Source organism: Falco naumanni, chromosome 15, assembly GCF_017639655.2.
Source record: "Falco naumanni isolate bFalNau1 chromosome 15, bFalNau1.pat, whole genome shotgun sequence".
NCBI lineage: Eukaryota > Metazoa > Chordata > Aves > Falconiformes > Falconidae > Falco > Falco naumanni.
The window spans coordinates 11,716,139-11,726,296 of NC_054068.1; the positions used below are offsets into that span (position 1 = coordinate 11,716,139).

The 10,158-nt window shown below is 45.2% G+C and overlaps 1 long non-coding RNA gene across 1 annotated transcript; it reads left to right on the forward strand.

Annotated features, from left to right (window-relative positions):
* Nucleotides 1-756: 756 nt before the first annotated feature.
* Nucleotides 757-6,252, forward strand: LOC121098054. Its single transcript, XR_005831154.1, has 2 exons — nt 757-1,256; nt 2,153-6,252. It is a non-coding gene; the product is annotated as an uncharacterized LOC121098054 (long non-coding RNA).
* The last annotated feature ends 3,906 nt before the right edge of the window (nt 6,253-10,158 follow it).

Sequence of the window (10,158 nt, forward strand, 5' to 3'; positions counted from 1 at the left end):
ACCAGTTTGGCAAAAATCAGTATTCAGCCTTTGATAACATTAACATAACATTACATAATGTACTGTTTAGTTTAAGCAAAGGTAGCAGATCTGAGCTCTTGAGAATACATTGCTTATATCACAGAAAAGGTATTCTATTTCTGCCTATCATTAAATATTTTTTTGACGCAATATTCAGTGGCAACCAAAGTGTACATGGGCTGAAATGCAAGCTGAGGTTTTACAGCTCCCATTGGTTCAGCATCTCTGAAAAGTCGGAGCTGTGCGTATGCACAATCTCAACATGAAAATAAGGATGAGGCATCCTGGCGAGGAGACCAGCTCTTCCCTGGCTCACATCTAAACTTGTCCATTCAAGCATGTGTATCATGTCTACCACCACCACCTACTACGTGGAAATTTAAATCCTTGAACCAAAGGAAGGGAGGAGGTATATGGGGGGTGTCTTCCCTCTAGACTTGGTAATGAGAATGAAAAGTTACATCAGGCTTTCTCAGAAGCTAATCTGTGGCTTTCAGGCCAACATGGGTTGTTGCCAATGACAACTTGATTACTGCATCAGCAGGTCACAGAGATCAGGTGGGGGCAGAGGGAGTGCATGTATCCACCCAATGAGACAAGGCTGAGCTCTGTCCACTGTCTCCTTCCCCTTTGGTGGGTGTCTCCCTGTCCTGAGTTTGGGGGTGTGGGTCGGAAGTAACCCTTTGAAAAACAAACCCCAGATGTACTCAAAGGCAGCTGCTGGCCATTCCTGGCTGGCAGCTGTGGTGCATCCTGGACAGTCAGGGGATGAAATGACTGTGTAACATGCAGGGTGTTTACTAAAGGCTAGACAGATGAGATAATGGTGGTGATACCCATGCTAACAATACCGCATTGATATCTTCGCTGCTATTGCAGGGCACAGCGGCTCAGGCACTGGCCTCCTGGATTACTGTCCTGATGGGCAGACTCTACAAAAGGTCTAAGGACAGAAGCCACCACGGTAAAGGCCACTCGGCAGCCTGCCAGGGAGGTGGATGCCACTGTGGAGCAGTGTACTGGAGCAGCTGACCTTGCTTTGGGTGAGTGGTATGGGCTCACCACACACACTGGCCTGGCTGAGAGTCCTCCCTACTGGGTGAGCTGCTCTGCAAAACCAGCTGAAATGGATGCTGGAGCTGTTTTGTCAGAAGACATCAGACAAGAGGCACCTACTGATGCAAAATGTGGTGTAGGATGTAAAATCTGAATCCTGGCTGTTGGAGTCACAGAAGGTAGGTGAGAGCTGCACAAGGATGAATCTCATATCCTCAACCTGGGAGCCTGGCTATGCTGCAAGCACGCTGGGGCAGAGTAGGTCCAGCTGTAGCTGCCAGTTAGCTCTAGGGCAATCTGAGGACATTTGGGCCATCAGACTTGCACAGCATAATCTTTCCCAGCCTCTCATCAAAGCCTGAGAGACTTTGGCCTCATTTGTCCTGACTGGATTTTGAATCAAGCCCATAAGGTATGAGGGTTTCAACAGAAGATGGTTGGGACCAAAGCTGCTCAAACAACCCTAAAGCCAAGCTGATAAAGGAACTTTTACGACACAGTCCCCATTTTATAAATGAAGCAAGAGATAAAAGGAGATAACAGATTAGAGAAGATAAACCCTCTACCATCCTCCACCAGTCCATGATACTGATCATACCAACTGGCTTTAGCCCAAGGCACTCAGACCCTGCAAGGTTGAGGCCTAAGGTAAAATGTCTAGGGAAACAGCATGAACTGAATATAGATCTCCTGCTTGTGGCCACAATTCCCAAGTGATAAACACAACTTCCCTCCCAATGAAACACTGAGCAGATAATAACATTCTTAAGTAAAACTATTACAATAAAACACTTAAGTAAGCAACTTGCAATCTGGGATTGTGACTGGAGTGTGGAAAGCAAGAACTTGCAGTGTCTTGAAGGTATACCAATAGGTAATGGTTGAAATTTCAGAAGCAAAAATTGCTACCACCACCCCAGGTTTAGACCCCAATGCTAATGATATAGAATTATAATTGCATTAGCAGAATTGCATGACTGTAACATAAAAATCAGTTCAAGAAACAGCTTGTAATAGTGCATATTAACAGCAAAGTGATCAATTCCTCTTATCTTTGTGATCTTGACACATGCAGACGCTCCAGCTATGCAAGTTGTAGACTGGCTGTACTCCCAGCTGGGGAGGTCTGTAGCACCTGACTGAAGAAATTCTGCATTTCCAGACTTGTTCTTACTTTTCATACATCTTGGAAGAAACACCTATATATAAAAAGGTACATTTCCCTCTCTAACTTAAAACAAAACCAACCAGAAACAGACACAAAGTGGCTTCTGGCCAGGATTTTCTTCAAAACATCTGCTCTGCAGCTCAGTCAGGCTCTGTGCCCTGTGAAACCAGATTTTAATGAAGAAGGAAAGGAAGAGGAAGCAAAATCACCTGTGGCTTTGCTTCTGAAGAACTGGATGGTTACATTAGGCTTGGTTTAGCCTGGCTTTGAGCACAGGTGCTAACTAAAGAAAATGTGTTGTTTTTTTAATCCGCAGCCTATAGAGGAATGCGTGGTCTGATAGTAAGGAGTCTATTGCAAGCAAGTCAATGCATTTAAGTTGATGCATTTTGAATTTATATAGTATGCAGCATAAATGTGTTACTGGTTATTGCTGTTCCTACAAATAAATCGTAACCAATGTGAATTTGAAAATGTCACGAATTTGCCCATTTAAGATATTAACTGCCAAACATTGCAGAAATTACTCTAAGTTTCACTAAATCTTAGCACTAAATCCTTTTATATAACCTAAAGAACAGATCTCTTTTTGTTTTTAAAATGTACTCACTCTTGTCTGCTTGACTACCAGCTGCTGCTATCTGCCTGCTGTGGTTGGTAACTGTAAATGTGGGGGGCCATTTTGAAACCAAAAGAGATTAAAGACAAGAAGAGGAAGTCCAGCAACCTGAAGATGCTATCATCAATCCACAGCTGGCCGGGAACAGGAAGCAAGCGGAGATGACATCCATAACATACAGCCTCTATGGCAGAAAGACAAACAAAAATGAAAGGCTGTAGGAATGGTAGAGATTATTCCTCTATGGGCATGGCTATTGCTTTAGGCTGGTCATCTGTGAATGACAAGCACACACTTAGAGTGTGGGCTCTCTCCCAGTGCAGACAAGGCACAGTTTGTCTTACAGCATAAATGCTTCTAAAATGGTTTAGAAAGGGAGCAGGGCGAAGCGCAGAATGAAGAATAATGATCTGCAAGGAAACTTGAGGATCAGACTTCATTCCCATGAATGTCAGAGCTTTGTATTGACCACAGTGGAAGGGTATTCAGGTCCTGAATGGTTTCATCACCAGTTTAATTATAGCAGATGAAATGCAAAACAAGACACGGCTTCTCGTACACAGCTTGCAGAGAAACAACATTATCATCACCTCAGGAGCCTGCATGCAATGGAAAAGCTGCCATTAAGAGAAAGGCCATTTCAGGCCAAACATGAAAAAGCCAGATGTGGGAAGTCACAGCAGTCCTTGAGAACAAGCCTGGAAAGGCGGGTATGCTGGATATACTGAACCACAAGAGCAGCAGTTTCAGCAGAGCTGCTTTGCTCCCTCCCAGCACTGGGTCCTAGGTGAGGCCTCTGCTTAGGATTCACAGGAGCACTTTTGCTGGTGGGTTGTGTCCACGCGGGGTGGCAGACGCATGTGCTTTGGCTGTGGCATCCCCTGCACCTGGACCACAGCGCAGTGGCAGTTAGCAGTATGCCACACCATCTCTGCTGCAGCTGCTTGGAGAAAAAGGACCTACAAAGAATCTACAACATTTTTCAACTCATTGTGACCCCTGAAGGCCAGTGTAAATGAGAAGAACTCTCAAGCCTGGGAGGAGCAGAGCATTCAGACTAGTGCCAGGCACAGGACAGGGAAAGGAAAGCATTACGCCCTGACTTGCCGCCTGTGGAGTTCAGCCAGCTCCAAGGATCTGACCCACAGCTCATTAAACACTTCACAGTGCAGTCCGAATCTCTTTTTATGTTTTGGTAATGCCGTGAAGTAAATTGTACCTGTAATACATTTGCATGTGTAGCTTGCATCAGGTTGGATTAAGGTATAGAAAGCTTCTTAAGCACAAAAGTGCCCATTGTAAGAGTGCTGTCATTAATGACACTGTACTCATTTAGAGCAGAGTTCAGCCACAGCCTACCTAGCGTCACTGTAGAGAAATCAAAGTGGGCACATTCAGCCTAAGCGCTAATACTCAATATCTGCACCAGTGAGGTAATTATGATAATCCCTTAATTACTGGCACCGGGAGAGTTTGAGGAAAACCTGCCTGGCAAACAAGCTCACCCTTTAAAAACAAAAGTTCACAGGCCTGAGAAAAGTTGAAAATATTCAAGTGAATGGTTATGTCATCACAAGTAAAAGATAATCAAAATGGGAGACAAATGAGAAGAAAAAGTAGAATCCACATTTTTACAGATGACTTTCTCATCTTTGCTGCTTGCTTCCCATAGCCCTTTCTGGCAAAAAACACAGGATCCATTTCCTAGACTTCACTGAAGTCTCCCAGTACCCCAGCTCTTCTTCACCAGCAGCACCACACCTCCTAGCAGAGCAAGAACATAGGGGTGATGCACTAAAACTTGTGCTAGCTGAATCTCAGCCCCTTGCTGTAACCACTAGCTCCTAGTGGTTTCTGCACAGCAAACTCACAGCAGGCAGCAGGCACTGTGCTGTCCCGACTGGCACTAGGTGCTAACAGGAAGCCCACAAAGACTAGATAAAAACTGAAAGGAAACAACAGCACCAGATGCAATGAATTTCACTGAGGACTAGCCTGTGCCTGACCAGCCTGCCCCTAGTGAGGGGCTGTGCTTGGCTCTGCTGCCTCAAAAGCAAAGTGGGGAGACTGCGGACTGTGAGTCACCGCTTGTTTCCTGTTCTCTTCCCTATCTGTGATGGAGCAACTTGTGCTGGCTATGCCAGCTACCCTCGCCGTGGCACTCAGTGTCTCAGCCTGGCACCCCTGCTCTGGGCTGCAAAGGGGAAGGGAGTCGCGTGGTGCTGGGGTACCGCCCTGTCATAGTGTGGGGGAGCTGCTCTGTGAGACTCCTGTCACCCCTGCTTGGCTTGGGGAAGTCAGGGGTGCCCCGGGTGTCACGTATAGCAAGCGGTGACGCTGGCCTGGAAGCACATGAGTCGCAGCCCCAGCAAACTCCCAGGAACTGGCTTGGTCAGAGGACAGGAAGGGTCTCAGATCCATCCTCAAGACATGAATCTGCCATGAAAGATTTTTAAAATGAGGATTCTCCAACAATTTTGTGTCTCAGGACACTGGAGTGCTTTGCTTGCATTAAAGTTCCCCTCTTTGATTCACAAAACAGATGGCTGCAGACTTTAACTCCAAGAGGACTTGGGTCTGTGTTCTCTTCATCAGAGCTCTAAATGTGACAATGGAGAACATACCATGCTGAACTGCATGGAAAACGAACGCTTGTCTCAGGCTCTGTGAATAGTGCATTCAGGACTGCTTAATAATAACAAATCACAAATATAGCATAGCACACACTGTACTCAATCTAAAAACCACTGAAAAATTACTAATACAGATTTGTTAAAATAGAATAAAATAGGTCAAGCAAAGCACCGAACAAACTGCCATACCAATCTTTCCTCAACAGGATGGCACTCATCCTTCATTTTCACAGTCTTTGTCTCTTTTCAGTTGCATGTACAACTTTTATCCTGGTTAGTATTAACTCACCCAAAAAATTCACAGGCAGTTTTGCCCTTTGTTTAATCGCAAGAGGCACAGGAAAGACTGCATTAGGGTCCAGGCATGTGTTTGATTGGTTAGCTGAGAATTACACTACACTAATTGGGACACCTGTGCAGTAATACCAAGCAATATGATAAAGTTTTAAGGGAATATGAGTTTTACAAAGTAAAACCTAAATATATACCACTACCACCATGGTACATACCATCAGTACAGATTTCCCACTTCAAATGCCCAGACCAGTTATAGTATCCACAGAGTTTGTTTCTCAGACAGGAGGTACTGGGGGAGAGAGAAATAACTGGTAGAAACTTCTTGTAGTAATTAAACCAAAAGCTGAGTCTGGCATCCTTTGTGACTTATGCTCTGAAGCGCAGAGTTGCATGCAACATTTTGCTGCAAATTGCCTTGTTCTGTGATTGTAAAAATGAAAATAAACACTTGAAGAATTGTTCTTGTATTCGCCCTTCCAACAGCAAATATCAGGCCAAGTTTATCAGCTGTACTGACTTCAGTAAAGATACCCCCAGACTAAATTTGGCTTGCTGACCTTTGCACCTCTTTAAATTTGGAGTAAATGTTATTAGTTGTGAAGACGACAGACTGAGCCAGACAGCAGGCACGTGCTGCGCAAGCTTCCCCACAAAAGTTATGCTGATACAACACAATCCTGACCTGCAAAACCTCTGCTAGTCTTACAGTCTGCCTTTCTTAAAGAGAAACTGTTACTAATGTGACACTAGATCCAATTGTTCTGTGACAATGAGCACATCTCTCCTAGGAATTAGACCAAACATACTCCATGGGCGATCCAAAGCAGCCTTGAATTCTGCTGTGGGTCTAAAAGAAAATAAAATCTAATTAAATCTGCAGGGTAAAAAGCGCCGTCCGTGTCCCGTTCCACCCCCACACACCCCCCCCCCCCCCCCCCCATTCCCACCAGAAGCCTGACTTTCAAGCTTCAACAAAGACCTCTCCAAATCTAGGTAAACCTACAAAAAACTGAGCAAGCCACACCTGGCTAACAGTTTTCTGGAATGCTCCAGTAAGTTGGTAAAGGAGATAAAAGTGAAATATTTTCATGAAGGCTCATTAAAAGTGTGCCTGTTATGAAGGATGTGTGTATCTTGCAGTGCAGAAAGACACCAACAAAATTGTTGGAATAGATTCTGCCACTTTTTGTGTCCTTGCTGTATTTTTGGTCTTTGACTTGCCCTCAAGCTTAATAATGAAGTGATTCTATATAATGGGTGGACTAGAGAATTGCATATATGTGCTTTGCTTAATTGCCTGTTGCATGCTGTGGTCGATCATGCAATAACAATGAATCCATTATAATTAAATCTGAGAATTATTAATTGATTCCATTTACACATACTGTCATCTTCCATAGGAGCTGCAGGAATCTGTTGTCTTTAATGAAATTGTATTAGAAATTTTGGGGACTGTTTAAAGTCATTTAAGATGGAGATTTACCTGTGGTAGGTATTCCTAGTGAAGATTAGGTAATTAATTTTGTGTATAAATAAAGGCTTAAATGCACATTGTAATCATTAGGTTTGTTTGGCTTTTTAATGTCAAAAATTAAGGACTTAACTTGTTTACTGCCTAACTATAGATCGGTTCGTGTGGAGATGTTTATAATGAAATTCAGCAGCAAGGGAGCAATATAAAAACCAAGGAACTGGAACCGATCTCAGGAATAGAAGTTTAGTATTGTCCTAATAATTATGCTGGCAGCTGTATTTGCATGAAACCATGCTTTTTCTGTAGTACTCAATTAAGGTTATTCAGCTGCCTTGATGTGTTTAGAAACAAAACCACTGGCATCCAAATAAGGCTAATAACAAAAATGCAATATGATGTTTCCCATTTCCAGCAAAGGGTAGGAGAACAGATGTTCCTTATGTTGCCATGTTTCACCAGCACAGGGGGGAGCTGAGAAAGTTTGCAATTCATACTGACAGTGCCATTAAACTAATGTAGTGCAGAATGTGTGCAATGGAAGCATGCAGCTCTGAACAATCTGTTTGGGCACAGAGGAAAGGATGGGGAGAACTAGAATTGACCTTGCAGGTTAAAAAAGAAAAACAAACCCACAAAAATTCTTCTGGCCTCTCTTCCCATATTGCACGGAACAATCAGCTTTCAGGTGGGACTTCTGACAGTATTCCAGGCTCCTTGTGTTGTCTGGACATCCAGCCTGTGCAATGGACTTTCAGGATCCAAAGGGAAACAGTTGCTTTGCCCCGTTGCCCTTGGCTCACGTGTGGGAGTGTTGTTGCACAGTGCTGCACAAGCAGGCTCTGCTCCTGCAGCTATGAGAGCAACGCCACTAAAGAGGACAGTCAGCAGTGTCAAACAGCTACCCCAGGCCATGAAACAATCTCTTGATCTCGCACAGACAGCGCTGCTGGTCCATGCCAGGACACGGCACTACTACAGTGCGGGATGGACTGACACAAGGTGGCAGTGCTCTCAGAAAGTTGCCGCAGCTTCTCCTCTGGGATCTTGCAGGGCCAGGGTGACTGCTGGTGCTTGCCACCTTGGAATAGCACAGCCGTGCCGTGGCCATGGCGTGACCAGGCCCCTGCACCCACATGTCCCCCTTGGTGTGTGGGTGTGCCACAAGGCCAGCTGGCAAGGATGGTGGCTGGCACAAGGATACGACAAATCTTCACTGGGATGCGACTGTTCCCTGGCCCTGTGGCTGCATAGATGCCTGTGGAGACCTGGCCAGTGGGGCAGGGGCTGGGTGACTGCACAGGATGGGGAAGCACCCTTCACTTTTCAAAACTGTTTATTCCTCTGTAGAGACCTCCTGGTGGTGGATATTTGCAACATGTCTGCCCCACACGGGGACACAAAGAGAAGCTGCAGAGAGAAGCACCCCTGATTCAGACCTTGCTCGCAAGGGCCCCTGCCTCAGCATGACAAAGCACAGCCTGCATGGGGAGGGCTCTTGGCGGGGTCTACTGGTGGGACAGACATTTGGCTCCCTGAGGTGCTGGGACCTCAGCACTGCTGTGGACAAGCTGGGGAGAAGCACAGTGGGACAACTAACCCTGAGCCCCAGGGCTGCCTGTGTTCCCCAAGGAACACCTAAGTCCTTTTGGAACCATCCTCCAGCCCTGGCTGGGCAGCTGCCCCAGTGACAGCTGAGCAGGGGAGCCTCTCCTGCTAGAAATCCCCAGAATGAGCTGAGCAAACCATTAAGCAAACATATTCCCCCAGGGAGATCTCCCCTCCGGAACCGAGTCATCCTAATACCCCAGAGACCTAAACCCAAGAGCAAAATATTGTATGACACGTTAACACATTTTGGGGAGGGGGGAACAAGGAACAACAGACTGCATCCACTCCCGTCGAAGTCTCTACGACTGCTTGGTTAATAGTTCAGGCATCGCCACTGGGGCAGAGTGGGCATTGGGGTGGGAAGGCCGCTGGAAGACACACAATATCAAGCAAAGGGTAGATCTCCAGCGAGGCAGATGAGATCAGGGCCACCAGCAGAGAAGGAGACACACAGAAACCAGTGGCCGCCAAAGTAAAGCATCAAATGGATCCAATATTGATTTTACTTTCGGTGCAAATTCCTCGGGAAGACTGCTGGTGCCCGAGCTGCCTGAGCAAGCAGGTTGTGCTCCAGCTACTCCTGAGCCAGCACCATCACCTTGGAGGGGTGCTGAACACCTCCCCAGTGACAACAGGTCCTCAGCACTTTGCAGGATCAGACCCTTTGACAGTTCTGGAGTATTTTCACTGACCTTCCTCCAAATGTGTCTTGTCTTGGCTCACAATGCCAAAGTAAATAAATAAATAGACTAACAAGCAGAAATGCCTTTACCGGACATTATTCTGGGCTGATTGGTTGTGAAACTACTCAAAACCCCAAAACCACAAAAACTGCCAGTTTTCCAAGCCCTGTGTTTTTCATAGCTCTCATAGCATTCTGAATAGTTTGCATTACTTCAAACATAGAATAAATATACATTTAAACTGGTTCGATTATTGACACAGGGAAAAAAAAAAAAGCAGTTAACTCCTTGTTCTGTTTCTTTTTCCCATGAAGTGAAATAAGAATTAACACTAGTGAATTATGCCTTGGATTTTCACATTTACAGATGCAAATGCTGACAACAGCCAGAGTGCCTGCAAATGCATTTGTACAAAAATCATTGAATAGGTGTACTTTAAAAACAGATCTAAATTCACCACTTAAGTCTCTCTGCCATTTACTCAGAGAAAGCCTATTGTAATGACCCCAGGCACTTACACAGTATTTTTCATTGCATTATACGCCATGTTCTCTAATGTTAGCACATCACTATACTTCAGCTGAACTCGGTAAAACACT